Source organism: Alosa alosa, unplaced genomic scaffold (genome assembly GCF_017589495.1).
Source record: "Alosa alosa isolate M-15738 ecotype Scorff River unplaced genomic scaffold, AALO_Geno_1.1 AALO_1.0_unplaced_47, whole genome shotgun sequence".
NCBI lineage: Eukaryota > Metazoa > Chordata > Actinopteri > Clupeiformes > Clupeidae > Alosa > Alosa alosa.
In genome coordinates, this window is record NW_025962620.1 from 466 (window position 1) to 21,428 (window position 20,963).

The following is a 20,963-nucleotide window of genomic DNA, read 5'->3' on the forward strand; positions in this document are numbered from 1 at the left end:
GAGCCCTCAACATAATCCCTCTTCCCTCGTGTGGTCATTCAGTGAAGGAGGTAGGACCTCCTGTAAGACTAGAAAGACTAAAATGACAATTAGGCCTACCTCATGTTAGGATTCATCTTCAGGGGTGGGTATAATCGTTACAAGTAGCCCTAGCGACATATGAGTAAAAAGTATTTTTTTTTTTTTGATGAACAGCAACTTTCCATATTCCTTTTTCAAACTGTATTTCTCCCTTCAAGTAGGCTACATTTGAATTGCCTTCATTTCACAGTACAAAATTTATTATCGGGAGGAGAAAGTATCTCCAAGGGAGAAAAGCATACACCCCTCCCTTGTTGCTGCTTGGCGTGGGAGGGAAGAAAAAACATGGCTTCAGAGCATCGTTACGTTTGCCCCACGATTATGAAAGGAATAACTGGCTGCATGTACGGAATAGATGTTCTATACTGTACAAAGAGCTGTGGACCAGGAGCTGTGTGTCTGTGCATCGTCCCAGGCCTAAATCTCTCACTGAGAGTCACCTCCCTGTGTGTGTGTGTGTGTGTGTGTGTGTGTGCATGAGTTGTAGTATTCTACATGCGTTATGCATTTGTTGGTCTTCAGAGACAGTGTGTTGTATTCTAATGATGATCTACATGAAACTTTTTAAAAGTTTGGGGTGCCTCGAGATTTATCTTTCCATTAGGGGTGCCACTGACTGAAAAAGGTTGAAACACTGGGTAGAGGATGCAGTATTCATTACCACTGAAACTTATTATTTTTTTTTAACAATTTTTGTTTCTCTAAGAGTTAGTCGATGACATGTTTCATCCCTCTTGTCTTGCAGCAGCAGACCGACGTCCATGACAAAGTGGAAACCGTTTAGCAAACACCTACAAAGAGGGCAGCCATCTCCATCACCATCACCACTCTGACCGATGTCCTGGCCTTCTACATCGGCCTGATGACCCCATTATGCTCCGTCCAGTCTTTCTGCCTGTACACTAGCGCCGCCATCCTCTTCTGCTACATCTATAGCATCACATTTTTTGGGGCCTTCCTGGTGTTGAATGGACGAGACTAATGGAGAACAGCAACAAGCACTGGCTGACCTGTAAGGAGGTGCCGGAGGAGGGCCTAGTGGGACAGTCGAAATGGTACCAACCCAGAGCGGTAGAAAAACAGAGTGGCGACACTCCCATAGACTTCCATAGGAAACAATGGCGGCGCTTTTTCAGGGCTACTTCGGCGTTATGCAGAGCTCAAAAGTTCCTAACTTTGACAATTAGCTTTACAATTAGCTAAACAACTTTGCTTTAGCCCCATTCACTTCCATTGCTTTCTGCCTGATGTTGTCAGTGGTAGAGTAAGGTACGACGTTTTTCAATTGGCATATGCATTTCCTATACCAACTGCACTAGTAGATACTGGTATTGTTCTTTGAGGTTTTTGTGCTGCTTGTTTAACTGATATTTATTGCTTAAATGTTGATTGAAATTTTAAAGCCAAAAGTTAGCCTGCAAACCTTGATGTGGAGAGAGGCTAGCTTAAAGATAATGTTCCTACAGTACGTCAATAATGAATTTCAGGTTTCATTTGGTTAGCCTATTGTAGTAGGGCAATTTAGATGATAGGTTGGTTGTCAACAGGTTTTTATTATGTTTATAATGCTACATTTTTCAAACCTGATTGCGTTAGCTTACTAGCTTACGTTAGCTAGCAGTCAGCTGATTCACATACAGTGTTAACGTTAGACATGCTATGAGGGGGAACACGAACTTTATCTTGATAAAATACATTTCATACAGCATGGTAACTCTATATTCAGATGTGCTAGTTATCAATGGGTTTGTGATTAACGCTCTTCAGGTGAAAAATTGATGAAATGAATGTGATTATTGTCTTTAAACCTGATATAGATTAAGCTTGCTAGATGGCGAGTTTTATGGCGTTATGAACTGAACCGTGGGCTAAACATGACATGAAGTAGGCTAACGTCGACTCGTGAACGAGGGATTTCAGTTATGAATTTCAGGGGAAGCAGTAGGAGCAAAACCCTAGACTATTATAGGTTATTATTTGTTGTTACTGGCGTGGGCTCTTGTGTCCCTTTGCCAGCCCAGTCCTGTGCCACTATCACTGTTCCAAAGCGGGACAGTGGCACAAGCAGTATGGCGAAAGTGTGGCTGAGCCTGGCGTGGTCGTGGGACAGTATAGCGTCTGTATACAGTGGGCATCGCTTTCAAATGACCACTTCATTCGGCGCGATACGCGGCGTGGCGCTCGCGTGGAAGCTTTAGTACCACTTTCAGCCACTGTGCGCCGGCTCTACCACTGTACAGCCAGCTCTGCCTCGCGGTATCTTCTGAAAAGCAGGATCTACCATTAAACATAATTGTTGCGTGAGTAATCCCAGCCCTCTGAATTCAATAACAAAATAAATCATGCATAATTAAACATTACCCGATTTAGGCTACTTGGGTATGGCTTAAGGCTTGACTACACGGTGGTAACGAAAAAATCGAAATCGAAATTTGCTGTCTACATTATTGTCAGTGTTGGGGTTAACGCCCGAATCACGCCAAATCAAAACAGTGGTGTGATAATTGAGCCAGTAGAGAAATAACTGTTCAGAATTAATCTGTAGCCTTGGGTAGGCTTCTGCAGAAAACAATGTTGTTGCCGATTTAATACTATCTGGCGGCGTTTTTTAACGGAGGCTACTTAAATAGGAGGCTTAGACAACTATGACCCACGCTTTGGTTTCGTTAAATTAATTTGCCCTACTTCTTGACTGCAATGTAGTCAATTGACTGCTTGACATGTCATTTTATTTTTCTGTACAATAAACAAATACATCTGCTTTATGCAGCAGAATTACATTCATATTTGGAACTTACATAGTCCACGCATCGTTCCACCACGTTAGTGTTTCCCAAAACCATAGTAGTAGCGAACGTCGCGAACCACTATCGAAGTTGTGTAGTTACAACTACACCTCTCGACATGTGGTAGAATGCTAGAAGCATAGTTCCAGGGATCTTCATGTCAAAGACGTCACTGACGCCAGTTATTTTTGCAAATTAATCATTATAAATATATTTAGGTTTCTAATTGATATTTACACTTCTAACCACCATACATCCATATTTTAAAATGCCCAAGGCAGAAAATACATAAATTAAAAGTCAATTTGCAGCCATGTGCACGTAAGTAAAAGTCCACACTTGCAGATAATAATAAGGTGGTGCGACTTTTGGCCGAGTCAGCTGAGAATATGTAGCCTTTGATTTTCATGGAGGGGTCCCTTGTTAGTTTACGCAAAACCAAGCCAAGAAGGCTGAAGGCTGATTCTGATTTTTGATAATTTGATCTGCACAAAAGATAAACTTAGGTAAACAACGATGTCAATATTGTTGTCAACGTCTTAACCCAGATTGAACTCTTGGACGGGGACTGGTAATTGCTATGCAACGGTGGCTGTCATCGGGCCGGCCTTAACGCAATGCTTCACAGAAGTATGTGCAGGTGCCCGTTCACGTGCTACTAAACGTCATTAACCACCTTAGTCCAGACTACTGAAGTTTGGAAACTATCATGGTCCAAACTTACAGTACTATGTGGGCACGACAGTTTTGGGAAACAGTCGTAACTTACATGTTGGTTAGTTGAACGATGCATCCTGTTAGTAAAAAGCTAAACTCCGTAGTTGTACGGGAAACGCCCCCCAGATCAGCTTGTAGGCCATTAGCAATCTGTTTATTTTATGAAGCCTACACAGTATATCACCTTGTATATCACTTTCAATAGACAGATGCAATAGCCATTGGTCAAGTATTGAGTATAAAGCAATTAAGATAGTACCTATACAAAAGTACTTCATACTATCATAAAAAATTCGTTAAAACGAATAGCATTTTGCAACTTGACAAAACACTGGATTAAATATCATAGGCACATGAGAAAACTTGTACATCCATTGGGGAGATCACATGCCAGTTGCCTCTCCCCTTCAGTATGACTTGTTCGGCTGTGAGCTTGTTTAAGCCAAAAAAAAAAACTATTGCAGATATCAATGCGTCTTTGTTCATGGGTTTGGCCTCACAGCAGAGGCTTAGACAACTATGACCCACGTTTTGGTTTCATAATTTGCACTACTTATTGACTGCAATGTAGTCAATTGACTGCTTGACAGGTTATTTTTATTTATCTGTACAATACACAAATACATCTCCTTTATGCCATAGAATGATGCACTTAGATAGCCTATAGAGGCGTGCACATTTTGGAGAACGCATACACAAGAATCTGGTAGGCTATTTGTGGCTGGTTACCAGCAAACAATGTTTAATGCATTAACTCAAGACGTCAAACATTTTCTAAACAATACAAACAGAAAGGATGCAGCAGGCAGCAAATGTAGAAGAGTCATTTCAGTGGAAGAACAAATGCTGAATGAAGCCCAAATTTATGAAGGCATATCTGGCAAGTTGTTATTTTTTGAAGACGTAAATGGTTGGGCTATAGGCCTGGTTGCAAAGAAGGAGACATAGAAGTGAGCATGCCACACTATCCACAGCTGTGGTAGCGGGGGTAGGAGGATTACTGTTAGGCAGGATTTATATAAAATTCTTCAACAGAAGGCCTGCCTCGAATGCAGGCTTGTGGTTTGCGCAGCCTACAGTAAGTAGGTCTAGTGAGTTAGGAGTCCTCTAGACTTCTTTTCAGTTATCTCAGAGGTGGAAAGTTGCGTTCGTTGGGGGCAGGGCCGGGGTTTACAATTCATAGACCCTTGGGAACAAATGTCTGATGGCCCCCCCTGCCCCCCAGCCAACGTGAATCGGGCGGTCAGTTAATAGGCCTATCGTGAAGATTTGTATTGCCATTTAAGGCACGAGCGCATCTGTGAGGCCAAGCCTCACCCAGTAGCCCGTTTGTTTACAACTAACATTTCATTTAATTAAACTGCTTATAATAAATATAAACTGCTAACTGAATATCAGTGTCAGGTGAATTAGGAAATGCCTTATGGCTGAAAGCTGCTTGGGATCCCCCCTGTCAAGCAATAACCATACAAAAAGTTAAAAACAGATGACATGATGCGCATCATATAGTATAAATAATAAATAATTATATAAATAATATAGCCTAGATATTCCAATATATTCTAATACATGTGTTTATTTTAGAGGGGATATTCAACGCCATTTTTGAGCAATTTTGACAGCCCTAGTCCACTGTAGGCTCCAATCGCCTATTAACACCTTCCACTAACACCGTGAGTGGGGTCGCTATAATGTGTGTGAAAATGGCACCATTGAGTAGTCTATGCGAAATAGCCTTAAAATCGTTCAAGTTTGTGTGCCTTCTGGTTTCTCCACCTACTGGTTTCCTTTGCGTACGCGCTGCAGCAGTTGTCGGACATTCACAAACAAGTTGTTTTAGGCGTTTGAAGTCGCCATATACGCCATGAGCCGGCTACATTACAGCCACTTTCGGACAAAAAAGACATGTAAAAATATATGTTTTGAAAACTAGCATTAAACTGGATTCGATCCCCGCGAAAAGCAAACACACGCTGCGACTCCATCCTGATTCCCTACTCTTTGAGCCAACTAATATGTTACGCTTGAATCAATTAGCCATTGTAGGCTACCATTAATTAATAATGTAGGCAACACCCAGGTAACATGTTGTCCAGGCTATCTGAAACAAGGGTTGCCTCTCATCTACAACAACTGGTTACGTTGGCTGACAGTCGCCAGTGCACTGTGCACAGTAGGCCTATGCTACTCTTGTGGTTGATCAACTAAAAAATAAAAGATATATTTGGTGTGTATTTGAAGTATTTGGTGATGACGTTATTGTAGGCCTAGTAGACCTAAATTTGAGAAATTAAATGGTAATGAGAAACGATCTACATAGCGACCAGACCGCCGATGTCTTCAAGGGTTGAATGAAGGGAGTTTGCAAAAAATTAGTGTATTTTTCAAGTCAATAAACATTCTTAATTTTCGAAATGTCTTTGTCAGGGAACATCTGACTTTTTCAAAACCATAGGCCTGGTAGTAAGCTCAGACAAGGAGTTATAAGATAAAGGCAATACCATTTGTGTCACCTAATGCAGTTCAGTGAATTAGCAAGATACCATCAGAAGGGCAACAATCATAAAGCATTGCAGTGGCCGCTCTCTCTCCCCTGGGCGAAAAAGCTGTTCTGCGCTTTGTAGGCTAGGATTTGCGGAGTTCTTCTATCTGCTTACTTTTCAGAGTTGGCGACCTCCTAGGCTATGTTATAGACGCTCTATGAGGTACCAGTGTTTAGCTGTGTCACAAAACAATAAGCTTTGTCAGACTACTTTTAAAATGATATTCAGGGCTATATACATTTTAAACATTCGGGCTGAAGACCCCGACAAAGCCTTTGGCGTTAATTCTTCAGGTGGGAAGTGTCAGGAATTTTCATATGAGACGCCTCATTGGTGGTTTGTATATGAAGTAGGGAATTGACAGCAACATATCCAATCACATGAGAGATGCTGAATTTAACATAAAGTGCGATGTTTTGATTTTAAATGGAATGTAATTTAGCGGGACTGTGTTGTCACACGGGTGCTCGATGTTTGTGGGTGCCGAGACGGAGCATCCACGGTATCGGGCGCCTATGATAAAAGCGTGATCTCAAGGGTTGCATCCATTACAAACAAACATGCAATGTGAACGCCTGGGATTGGGAAGGAGCACTAAATGCTCTACTGAATAAGCACGAAGTCAAACCTTTAAATGAAAAAAAAAACACTCTTTAATAATCAAAAAAAATAAACCGCTAATGAAGTAAACTTGTGACCATCAAAAATAGTTTATCGCCTGTAACCCCGTGATAACAGGACATTAACAGGAAGGCATTTGGCTGAAACGGAGGTTAATATGCTCTATATTTTGTCCAAATGATGTCTGTCTATCATCGTTGCACCGGAGAGAAACCAGAATGTTTTAATTTGTCCCATGCTTTCTTTTACTGCAAAAACGGGATTCACTCGCCAGTTAACCAAATATTTCTTTAATAGGGCAGGGCAGGCATATTTCTGGCTATTAAATTATTTCTAAAAACCAGTCTGCTAAAGTTTGTAGTGAAGTCTGTGTAGGGTTTTCCAGGCTCCATTTCTTTTTGAGACACCCTGCTCACTTGAGCCATCTACCGGTTGTTTGGGTTGTTGCGTCACACTGGGAAAATACAAATTAAAGTCAGCGGTGATACGGTGGATCCTGACGGACCCTTGATGAGTGAAGCTGGCCAAGTCGAAGCACTGCCCACTGTAATACCCCACATTAGAGTTTTGGCTCCAACTGATGGGTTTCAGTTCATTTAGTTTTCAGTAATTTTACATTTTCGTGTTGGTGTTCTTGGTGTAATAATTTTGATTGCTTTATCTGCCAAGTAATTTGTCAAATACATAGCGAAGTTTGCATGGAAGAGACTGACGTGACGAGGGCATTGCCTTTCATTCTTTGTAAGTAGGACAAATGTCTTTTTTTGGATAAAGACAAGAAGGGTGTGCGATATATGACTGGAATGGTCAGATAAGATCATTTTTAGGTTTGAGGTCCACACGATGGGGGCCCTTACACAAACGGAGTTGTGTTGATCCAGCATCTTCCACACCTCCCATAACACTCCCGACTCCAGCCAAATGTTGCATCCTCCTTACCATGTCCCTCTTATAGGTGTACAGAGTCGGAGGGCTACCCATCCCTTCCACATTGTGTCTTTTTTGTAGTTCACACACAAGTGTTGTTCAACACTTGAAACTGAAATCTTTTATTTTTGGAAACCTAAATGAGTGTCAGACCTCCCTTTTTATGTTGCAGTGTCACCATACCTTCCTCCCCAGTCTTTTTGCATTTGTTCCTGTTCTTGTTTTAAATACACATTGAAAACTTAATAAAAATTCTATTGAAAACATGTATCAGTCATCCTTTTCATAGTCTCACCAGCCGGCTGAAATATAAGTTATAAGTATTTTATTGAAATAGTTGTTTGCTTATTGAGTTACAAGTGTGTTATTGAAACAGTGGGTGTCTTATCTTGCAGTATTAATCAACATTTTCAAATTTAAGTTGTTATTGATTCTTATTTAGCCTATGTGTTTTGACATGTTTATGGCTTAGTCTTAAAATATTTACCAAGGCTGTGTGGTGGCCACCTTTATGCTATTTCTCTAAAAGAACTGAACAGATTTAATGCATTGATCAAACTTTTAGGCTATTAGGCTACTGAATGCTGAAAAGGACACTGGATCTAATGTCCACACACAAAAAGGATACAAAATGCATAGCCTACGTTTTGACAATGTAAGCAAAGTATAGCGTTGATACAGGCAAATGTAGGAATGTCCAGCAAGGAAACAAGCGTTCAATGTTAGAACTACCAAAAGAAACATATTTTTAGATCGATGTTGCAAACTACTCATGTGTATATAATTATGACCGCCCGCTAGCAAAAGCTAGGTCATATAGGGATTGTCAAAGTTTTGGGGTTTTTTTTTTTCCCAGTCATCTACTTTCTGAATTTTTTGGTCAACGATACCGGGACACGAACCACCAGGGCACATGAAATTTGGTGGGTATGTAGCCCCACTAGACTTTTCTGGGAAAACTTTTGTTTAGATCCCGGGGCCCCTCCCCCGTGCTGGGCCCCGAACCAAAAAAAAAAGCAGTTTTTCCTAAATAACTTCCTGAACCGTGGCACTGAGGATGAAGAATTTTTTATGGTATGTTGGTCTCAAGGGCCCACATCAATCACAACCCCATAATCACTCATTTGTGATTTGCACCCCTCGGTAAAAATGAAAATGCAATATTATTCTGCTTTAATCGCCCCTATCTTCAGTTAAGATGTTTAGAACTGCACCAAATTTTATGTGTATGATTGACCTGGCATTCTCTGGGGGTATGCCAAGTTTCGTAGAATTTCATCCATGGGGAACTAAAAAATTAGGTTATGTGTACATTTAGTGACTGTACATTCATTGGCCTGTAGATGGCGGTGCACACATATACATGCACACACACATAGGCACCACATACTATCGGTATTAGAACGGCGGTACATAATTACAAATTCAGTAGGATTAAAAAAGCCAAAATAAATATTCATCATCATCATCATGGCTGCATTTCCAGTATTGGCGATAAGTAGTCATTTGTCCACTAGATGGCGTCGTTGCAGTGAGGCGTAATTTTGTTGGTTAAAAGTGGGTTGGAAAAACAATGGGCGCTTCATACAAGGAGTGTAGTTTACGCAGAAGAACGTCTAATAAGGATAGGATGATGTTCACATGAAATGTAATTTCCATTTCTTCTTGAACCCGAAATAAATCTGAGGATGTTTATCGGACATGCTTGGTTTTTACTGCAGGTACGTTAATCTTATAATATCAATAAGGTAGGCCTAATGTTACCGTTAGCATTGGTTGAGTGATGGTGGCCAATTTGATTGATTGCATTTGTAGAAAACTATAAATGCGGTTATACCAAGCAAATTGATAGCAGCACTGTAATTGTATCTTTAGACTGTCATTTGTTGCACGTGCTACAAAAATCATTCTGTGCAATGGAAGATTTACCAACGTTACACCGGTCTGATACAGTTTTGCCTATACATGTGTGAGACTGAGACGCCTGTTTATTTTGTTTTAAGTGCATGCAGGGTGTGAGAGGGGAATCGATGTGCTTTGATTCCAGCTTGGTAGTTGTAGTCTGTGAAATTAAAAAGCACGTGTGTGTGAAGTATCCGACACCTTCATTTCATTATGGCGGCTTTAGCAACACACCTTAAGCTACTGTGTAGTGGGTCCCATTTAGAAGTGGCTACTTCATTCGCGCTTTCCTTGACTCATAGAGTTGCGTGAATTTTATTACAACTTTTTTCGCCACGATATGGCAGTTTAAGTCGCTTGATACTGTAAGGCGTAAGCCATTGGTTTCCAAAGGAGATTTTATTTGTGTTGCCAGCATAGCCTATTGACAATTTATGTTGTAAATAGGCCTACCTTATAAGCCTACCTGTAGCTTAGGGAAGCTAACAGCTTTCTATTAGGATCTAGTTTGTTAGTTACAGTTTTGTCTTAACTCCCTGATGCATTTTTGCATTTAGAATAGCCAGAGTGTGGATATCTCAATCGGAAAATTAAACAATATCGGGTGCCTATGGACTAGGCTGGGTGAACCCAGCCTGATCTGCCCGCTATTTATTTTTTGATTTCTTAAAAGATTGAGCTTGGTCTAGTGAAAGCCAGACTAGCCCTGGACCTCAGTTACACAATGCAAGGGAACATGAATCAGCCTATATTTGCACGAACAATAACGGACAACAGCTCTTCAACTTTGGCCCGTTAAAATGTGTATGAACAGTCTAGCGACGCATTTCATCAAGGCCCATTTGGACATGTCAGTTATTTGCACCACTGGTTAGATGTAAAACAGCATTTCGTTTCAGACTACTGTTACTTAATTTGTGCATTGACAATAAAGTATTACATGAACTAAAGATGACTAAAATCTTATGTAGAAGAAGAAACATTCACAAAAAAATCCATCCATCCAAAAATGACCTTTGTTTTTGATAGTTGTTGAAAACGGCATGGAACTGACAGAGATGTTTTTGTTTATAAATAAATATTATGCTGATACCTTTTGCTTTTCCCAAATACAATGTACCCTACAGGTGTAAGTTTTCTTTCATCAATCCAGTTGCAATGGATGAACTGTGATGAACTGCCCTACCTGTGATTGTTTAGAGATTTTGAAGGTTTTGTAACAATGCTACATCTTCTTTGGCTATTCTACAATCTATTCACCTTTTCAGCACCAGTAGGCTACTTTCTGTGCAGCCGCACAAACACACTCAGGCATGCCAAACAAGCATACACAAAAGTTTCAAGAGTGGGGGATGGAGTAAAATATGGAGACAAATTCAAGTGTGATTTATTTTCGCGGAACGGATGTACAGGACTGAGCGGCGGTCATATTTTGTACCGCTATGCGGTACATCTAGTTGACACTATAATGCAAGCATGCTAACACGTAATAACTCGTTTTTGGTTTGTAGTAATGTTTCCCGTTCAATAACGCACACGCAAAAAGCTGTTTGGAACTGTTGAAGCGTACGTGAACCATTGGCGCTTGGCGGCGACTTCAAAGAGTGTCGCAACTCTCTTTCTATGGCTCTGGTACAACCTATGCTGTGTGGGAGGGGCTTACGACCCCCACACGGGCAAAGAGGAGGTACAGCCCATGAACCACTTTTTCAAAAAGTATTATGCACCCTTCCTGACCAAATCTGGGATTAAGACTGGTTATTCTACTCTATTCCATATATCTGTCTGTCAGCCTGTATGGGTGCTTTCAGATCCAGGAGGGAATAGACCTGCGCAACCTAGCAGCTGATGACCCCTATGTAGTACAATATTACAATGACGAAAAGGCATACTTTTCCGAATATGGTCCAAATATTATGGTCATCATACGTGGGGAATTTCCTTACTGGGATGAGAAAAATAGGCTCTTGAGTCATGTGTTGAAGACTTTAAAAACCTTTCAGCTCATGGCTGAAATCATACAAATACTATGGACAACACACCAACCTGAATTTGAGCGCTGAACCCATTTTCAAGAATAACCTTAGCTTGTTTTTGAGATTCTACTCAGATTTCAAGCACAATGTTAGTTTCACTAACAATTCCATACATGTGTAGCGGGACCAGGTTACCAATTAGAATTTGAAGTGTCGACTACGCCACCCAGGGGACATAGGTCACCCTTAGGAAAAGATGGATAAATGAACTGGATAGCCTAAACAAAGGATACCAGAACATAAAGCACACAGGTTCGTGCAAGGATGAAGCAGAGACAGGATTCTATGACATTAATAAATATTTTCTTTATTTTTCCTCTCAAAGGCAAGTTACAATACAGTACAATACACTCAGATGGAAATGGGGCAGCCACACACACTCAGAACAGGTTTGGTTAGAGAAGGCCTACTGGTTCTTTGGATATAGAAAAACACACATAAACTAGGAGGGAGAGCTTACCGCAGGGAGGCGATCTGGAAGAGGGGGTCAAAGAGACCACACGTGAACACGGCACACCAAGGTGACACTACACTGCACTGACGGTGAGACACACAGATTCCCCACCACCAGGGGCCCAGCCTCCCTGCCGCGAGCCTCCACTCCTGAAACAAAAGAAAAGGGGTAAGACACAGCAAAACCCACACGGGTTGTACAGCATATGGCCCAGGCCTCTATGGCCGATAGATGTCCCCTTCCGTCTGATTAGGCGGTTATAAAACAAAAGTGGGATTTACACAGACAGATATACTCAGCACAGCAAGCCAATACACCCTCAAACAGGCACAGCAAGGCACGTTTAGAAAGAAAGCACTACAATTACCCAGGCAGACGAAACGGTGTTAGGCGCCACGACATGGGGAGGAACATGCCACCAATGGGGTTTCACAAAAAGGACAAAGAAAATAGAGACAAAACAAAACTAAACATGACACACACACACACACACAAGATGAGGAAACTACACAAACCCAAACAAAACTAACCAAATAACCACATGCACACACGACCACATACACATGCACCGCACAATTACGCATGCACACACACACACCCAGTCAACCAATGGCACCACACAATCACGCATGCAGACCCTTTACCACGCTGAGGATCTGGGCACGCGGGAAGGACGCAGATAAAAAGGTAGTTGTATTGTAGCTCACTGTAAACAAAACAGCAGTCAGTGGGAGAAGGAAGCCTCAGTTACTTGCAGTGCGCAGGCCACCTGTGCAACAGAGGTTAATGGAGACATATTAGCAAATATGTAATAGTAAAATAGAATCATTAAAAGTTGAGACAGCAACATACCGCAACCGGGGATTCACAGGGACTTCCTCGCAACGGGGAGGGGCGTACAGTCAACCTAAGCAGCCTAATGAGGGCAGTTACAGCGTGTCAAATGTGATCATGCTACGGGCGATACAATCAATATAAAAGACTGCTACGTACCAATATGAAAAGGCAGAAACCACCTAGCCTCCGGCCTGCAACACTCCGGTTGCTCTCAAGGGGAAGGACCGCAAAAGCACCGCCAATGATGCTATTAAGCACAACGCCAACAACTGCACCCTAGGTGAGGCAAACTTCAGAACATCTAATCATGTGATATGACTAAACCGGAGCAAAACAAGCCATAAACATACCTTTGCAGTCAAGAGACGAATATCCACAGGCTCCAGCTCGCCGAAGAAACCCGCATTGAACACCGACACACGGTAAACAATCCAACAAAACTCTGCCGCTGCAGTGGCAGTCCAGCGCCATACTTTTTAAAGAAACACCGGAGCCCTTAATTGGTACACTGAGTGTCGCATCTAGTGACGTCAGTCAGGTGTGACAATACGGCCACTGTGTCTTAAAGGCACAGACGCCTCAACTCCCATCCACTACACATGCCTCACGTTTCTTCATCCAGACTGTAAACATATCCACGGTCCTTGATGAAATGAATATGCTGAACAAATTGCGAGATACTGCCCAGAGGTGTCCAGTTCCTTTACTGGTTTATCACCCTGCATTTATTTACCACGACCAATATGCTGTTATTGTCACTAACACTATCCAGAATGTTGCAATCACCACAGCAGTGATGCTGGTGATTTCTCTCCTCTTGATTCCGAACCCATTGTGCTCTCTCTGGGTGACATTTTCCATAGCCTCTGTCATCTTAGGGGTCACAGGGTTCATGGCCCTCTGGGATGTGAATTTAGATGCCATCTCCATGATCATCCTTGTGGTGTGCATTGGCTTCTCTGTGGATTTCTCAGCACACATCTCATATGCGTTTGTGTCTAGCAAAAAGCCAAGTGCAAATGAAAAAGCTGTCGAAGCACTCTACCATCTTGGTTATCCTATACTACAAGGCGCATTGTCCACTATACTAGGGGTTGTTGTGCTCGGCCTCCAAGAACTACATTTTCAGGACTTTTTTCAAGATCATGTTCCTGGTGATCTTCTTCGGTCTCTTTCACGGCATCATGTTCATTCCGGTGTTCCTCACCTTCTTTGACATGTGCAGTGGAACCCCTGCCAAAATCCGTAATCAGAATGAGGAGGAGGGCCGGGCCAGGCCATGGGCAACTGCCAAGCCAAGAGCAAGCAGAAAAATGGGTCGAGAGGACGAGAACAAAGACAAGCAAATCTACGTCAATCACTCGTTCTTGCCGGACAGCAATAACCAGGTATGTCAGTCGCAGTCATGTTCTGCTATCTGGAGTGTGACGCTTAACAACCAGCACACTGCAATTGACTAGGTGTGCCTGGCAAGCACCATCCCAATGTTCACGGTGGACAGTGAGACCTATGAGGTCCACATGCACACACCAAGCAACAATGCTTTGGTCACAGATAGCTGTCACCAAAACCAGGCATCTCAGGAGGATCAGAATAGCATTAAGGGGAATAACCTACCTGATGGTAGTGTAGCAGTGTCTCCCAATTGCTCTGATGCGGTTAGCTATGAATGAATTCTCCTCGTACTTTGTTACATGTATGCAAATGTTTACGCAAGTTACTTAATGGTGTGAAACATGAGTTTGAAAATACAGACCACATTTGTTCAGGGTACACAGTGGTTTTGGTTTTGAAACATTATATAACAACTGGGCACATTATTGATGGCACGTAAACCTGAACTCAGTATAGTGTAATTTTTTTTTTTGTGGTGGCAACAATTCATCTGTTTTAAAGGCTTTGGTTGGTCTGTGAATAACCATTGTAGGTCTTGAGGCACTCTGTATATTACAAAACTGGCTTCCCCTTAGCTAGGCTTTTGAGTGTTCCTGCCAGGTCCTTTGTGAATGCTTGTTTGGGACAAAAGAGCTGGTCCGAGCATTTAAGAAGCCTGGCATCTATGCTAGTTTTCCCATTTCTTATTTTTATTTGTTTTTGGGGGAAAAAAAATCCTAGGGTTTTTTATGACTGCATGTGATCTTTTGAAAGAGGGGTCAACTGTGAAATTGTACATGTGTGTAAAAACGGTAATGTTATTTTTCAAGTCTCTTTTTCATTTAGATGTTGCACATAACTTAAACATTAATTATATTTCAAAAATACTATTATTATTGTTTATATTACTGAAGTTTTCTATTTTGTAAAAAATCTGTTCATATGTTGAGAACTGACATTTACTTGGAAAGGCCAGTATATATATAAAGTTATGAAAACGAAATGGACATAGGAAACCACCAAGTCAGTCTTCTTTGTATTAAGGCTCATAGATAACTGAGTCAGGGCAGTGTAGCTCAATTTGAGGGGGCGTCATGAACGTCATTGCGAATGATTAAAATCCAGAGGTGCACAGCCAATAAAACAAAACAGAAAGAACATTGGGCAGGCAAGTGCCAGTCATTTGAAAAGTTTTTGTTTGGATGAAAGTAGCTACACCAATCGTAAGTTTTTCCTAAAGTTGTTCAGGTTCACCGTTGGGTCATTACTTAAATAGCCTTATCACTTATATTGGAGCTCCCTCGATAAAAATCACTCGTAGGCTATTACTCACACATGCTTATCGTGTCATTTTGACCACTGGATTAGCCTCCCTGCTTTCTGAAAAACACAAACGAAGGAATTGCAACAGTGGGCCATGAAGATGCTTGCTAGACTCGGATACAGGCAGTTGTATAATCTATGGTTTTCTGGCCACTTTCTAGCTACTTTCGGGTAACGCGGAATGACGAGCTGCGTAGTTTTTAATGTCTTTAAAAACCTCGCCTAATTGGAGACGTTTGCGTGATGCGTTGTTATCACTGGTAACAACACTTGTTATATTAATAAATTCATATTAAAATGCTCAAAACAATGCTCCAAGAAGTGGGGGGACGGCGCTCCCCCGCGTCCAACGCCCACTACACCCCTGTAGCCTACAACTGAACATATGCAAATTGGAAAGTAGGCCTAGCCTAATGTATTAACTTTCATTCGCTGTGCTGCATGGACAATAGATGCACATCGTAAATCAGGTCTATATAAAGTATTAAAATTATTGTTTAAAATAGTCTACGTTTGAAAGAAATATTGAAATAATAAGAGAATCAGGGGAGCCAGTTCATAGCCTATGTCTTTGGCAAGTAGCCTACTACAGACACACAGGTGAAGAACAGTCAGCCAGTAGGCTACTACTGTAGCACAACCAGACCCTTACAAAAAAACTGCATTACTTCAAGTGTCAAACTGCAGATTTCTGAGTATGAAAACCGCAGCTTTGGAGAAAATATTTGCAGTTCTTGTGCAGGGAATGCAGTATTTTAGACAAAAAAAACTGCATTGTATTACATAGTACTGTACTTTACTTTTGCACTGTAGCCTACTGTGGTATAACTGAACTGTACTAAACTTAGTTATTTTTTGCAAGGGGATATGTACAGCAAGCATCAAAAGCAAACAGCCCAGACACTGAAACTGGGCATTTATTGCTGTGTGAAGGTGATTCACACACAATTATGTTTCTTTCTCCTAGTCCTTTATAGGAAAAAACACTATATTTGGGAACTTCCATAGACATCCAAAATGGGGTGGGATGATTGTATTGGGAGCACTGAGGTGTCAGACGATACTATAAAAAATGGTTACATTTTCGCGCTCAGAGTTCAGGTAGGAGGGCCCCTTAGCAGGATTTTGCTTAGGGCCCCATGGAGGTCTGAACCAGCACTGCTTATAGCTAATCATAGTCACCAGCCTAAGGTTCTTTTCAGCACTTTAAAATCCTTAATCAGTCCCAAGGAAACTGCAAATACTGCTCCTTCTTTGAACTGTGGTAATTTTCTTGATTTCTTTGTTAGCAAAATTTCTAATATACGTGACCAAGTATCTACGTTTGATGCACATGTATATCTAGAAACTCCTCCAGTGCTCACAGCTTCCTTACTTAGCTTTGTACCCATTTCCTTGTCACACCTGAAACAAGTTGTATTTAATGTAAAACCCTCCTCTTATCCACTCAACTGTATTCCACCAAGGGTGGTGAAAGAGGCATTTGAGAGTGTGGGTCCCTCCATCCTCTCTATTATCAATTCATCACTTATCTCTGGCCAAGTACCAACTCATTTTAAATATGCAATAGTGCAGCCTCTGCTTAAAAAGCCAGAGCTTGATGACACTGACTTTAACAATTATAGACCCATCTCAAAATTGCCCTTTCTTTCTAAAATCCTAGAAAAGGTTGTCTTTCAACAACTCCAATCCTTTCTATCAGAGAATGAGATGTTAGACATCTTCCAGTCTGGATTCCGACCTAAACACAGCACGGAATTTAATTAAAGTCACTAACGACTTGATACTATCTGTGGATGCAAAGAACTGTGCATTATTTATGCTGCTAGATCTTAGTGCCGCCTTTGACACTGTAGATCACTGCATTCTTTTAGAGCGCCTTGAGCACTGGGTTGGAATTTCAGGTACTGCACTGAAATGGTTTGCCTCCTTCTTAGAGGGAAGAACCTTTTCAGTTTCTTTCAATACTTCATCTTCATCTGCCCCCTTATCTTATGGTGTTCCACAGGGATCAGTGCTTAGTTGTATTTTATTCTCACTGTACATGTTGCCACTCAGTCAAATTATGAAAAAGCACGGTATATCCTATCATTGCTATGCGGATGATACACAACTGTATCTCCCATTTAAATGTGGTTCCTCTGGTGCTCTAAACCCATTGCTTGATTGCCTAAAAGAGATTAAACAATGGATGTCGACCAATTTTTAAAAACTGAATGAATCCAAAACAGAAATTCTATTTTTTGGTTCACATGAAGCTGCAAATAATGCAATTAGTGAACTAGGGTCTTTTGCCAGATATGTAAAACCTTATGCAAGAAATCTTGGCTTTCTACTTGACCCTGATTTTAAATTTGAGAAACAGATTAATGCTGTTGTCAAGTCATCTTTTTACCACCTTAGAATCTTAAGTAAAGCCAAAACTATGTTTTCTTTCAAAGACTTTGAGATATTGATTCATGTCTTTATTTCATACCGCCTGGACTACTGTAACTCCCTTTATTTTGGTGTCACTCAGTCCACTCTATCCCGACTTCAGATGGTGCAAAATGCAGCTGCAAGGCTGCTCACCAAAATTTTTCTTTTTGTCTTTAAAGCTTTAAATGGACAAGATAAACTACTGCTCTCAGTACCTCAGAGTCGTCTAAAAAATAAAGGTGACCGTGCTTTTTCAGTAGCTGGGCCCAAGTTGTGGAACAACCTCCCTTTTCACATTAGATCTACACCAACTATTGGTGCTTTTAAAGCCAAGTTAAAAGAACATATGCTATTAATGGCTTTTAAATGAATTGTGGAATGTAATTATAGGCTATATATATGTATATATTATTTTAGTTTTTTTTTCCTGTTGTGCTTTTTTGTATGTCTTGATTCATTTTGTCTTATATTATCTATTTATTTCTGTTTTTTTATTTTTGAGTCAACCACAGATTGTTTTAAATTGTGCTATATAGATAAACTTGACTATGACTATCTTTATCATGACCGAATTGAAAAAGAGAAGCGGTGGAATGTCATTGCTGAAGCCTTGGAAATACCCAGTAAGAAAGCTAAAGTTATGTTAACCGCTGTAATGAATGGGAATATGTGCTATCTGTTGTGTGTCCGTTAAAAGTAATAATTTTGTGTGTGTGTGTGTGCGAAGGAGAGACAGACAGTGTCAGGTTTCGTAATGGAGGACCCAAATGCAGGACGCCAAAAACGTGGATTTATCCAAGAACATTTTAATTCACAAAAAGAATAAACTGAGTCGTATGTCAGCAAAACACAGGAATCCAGGGTCAAACAAATATCACAAAACAAATCAAAAACCTTAGCAAAACTTACTGGTAAACAGGCAAGAACAACAGACAGAAAAGATGATGATCGGACAGAGAACAAAGGCAGGCTCAAGACTTAAAGTCTAAGTTCAGTATAAATTGACCCATAGCCTTGTTGTACAGCCCCAAAACAGAAAAAGTTGGGACGTTGTGTAAAATGTAAATAAAAACAATGTCATAATATACAAGTCTCGTAAACCCATATTTATCAGTAAAAAGGACATAGACAACATATCAAATGTTGAAAATGAAAATTTGAACTATTTCATGGAAAGAATCATTTTGAATTTGATGCCAGCAACATGTTTCAAAAAAAGTTGGGACGGGAGCATGTTTACCACTGTGCTGCTTCACCTCTTCATTTAACACAATTCTGTAAATGTTTAGGAACTGAGGAGACAATTTGCTACCGTTTTGATAATGAAATGTTGTCCCATTACTCCCGATATAATTTCAGTTGCTCAACAGTATGGGGTATTCTTAGTCATGCTTTTCATTCCATTATGCACCTAATTTGACAAATCCGGGCTGCAGACAGGCCACCTTAGCACCTGGACAGACTCTTCCTCTATGGAGAAATACTATTTAAATATGTGCAGAATTCATTTTGGCATTGTTTTCCTGAAATACTCAAAGTCGTCCCTGGAAAAGACATTGCCTGGATGGCAGTATATGTTGCTCAAAACCTGTATACATCATTCAGAATTGATTGTGTTTTGCCAAATGTGCAAGATGCCCATGCTGTAGGCATTAGGCATTTCTTGAATTTCCCCTGGGGATCAATAAAGTATCTATCTATCTATCTATTAATGCTCCTGAACACCGGCATAGATGTTGGGTTTTGAACTGTGCACTAAAACAAGTTGGATAGGTTGGATCAGTGCCGGCGCTCCGCACACGCACATCACGCACTGCGCATAGGGCACCAAGTGCCTGGGGGGGCACCAAAAAATCTGGGTCATGAAAAATCACAATAGGCTACTAGTATAAATAACATATAAAACAGGCCTAAAGCATGTTAATATGCAAAAGCAATACAAAAGTAATATAGGCCTAGAGCAAATTAGTCAAGAAAAAGGTGAATCTCCTGTGCGGCCCTCTCTCCAGTCTCCCTCTGGTGCCCCCTCCCCCACCTCCCAGTGGTCTGTTCGATTATGCCTCAATCCCATGGCAGACACCTTAGACATGGGGCTGTATTTTGGACACAAGCGCATGGCGTAAAGTTCGTTTTTCACTCGCGCAAAGTTGAATTCGGTATTTTGCACGTTTATTTTTTAAAGATTGCGCCCAGGGGTGTGGCAATTAACAACCTAGGGAGGGGCCTAGCGCGTTGTCTAAAAATCGCTATCGTACACCACCTAAACCTGGTCAGAAGTCAATGGCGAGTTGTTCATATGCTATTTTAAGAGTGCATGTCAACAGTCATATTGACAGGTGCACGCACCATCCTTCTATCATTCATGAACGCACACCAGCGCACGTCCGTGCAAAGCATTACAAATTGCACGATTACAATGGGAAACATAATTAAAAATATAGCTGCAAGCAGCAATGAGGGGGCTAAGCAGAATGGGCCGGAGTAACCACGGGCGACAAGATAGAACTCAGCAGACACTTTCGCGATCAACACTTTCAACAAGTGTCACATCAAACATAACTGATTTTGTAGGGCTGAAACAGAGCTGAGTATTGCCACTGCCTCCGCCAGCCAGCCCCCCCACCTAATCACCCCTGCCCGTCCCACCCCGTCCTGCCCCGCCCTTCCACGCACGCATTAGAATGAACTGGATGGAACACAGAAGATTACATCAGCACATCAGCAACTACAGATCAAAATGCAATATTGCTAATCACAGCACCCACTACAGGTCAAAGGTCAACACATTTTTTGAGCGTCCTCCTAATGGGGGCATGAATCTATGTAGTAAGTTTGGTTATGATACATGGCAGGGTTGCTGAGATATGAGCTCACTTCCTGTTTTGGCTTCGCCACAAGAAATTTCGATTGGCGATTACAGCCGAATGCTTCTGTCAATTGTTCC

The 20,963-nt window shown here is 41.2% G+C and overlaps 1 pseudogene; it reads left to right on the plus strand.

The window, feature by feature from the left end:
* Positions 1 to 787: 787 nt before the first annotated feature.
* Positions 788 to 14,577, plus strand: LOC125290414 (annotated as a pseudogene).
* The last annotated feature ends 6,386 nt before the right edge of the window (positions 14,578 to 20,963 follow it).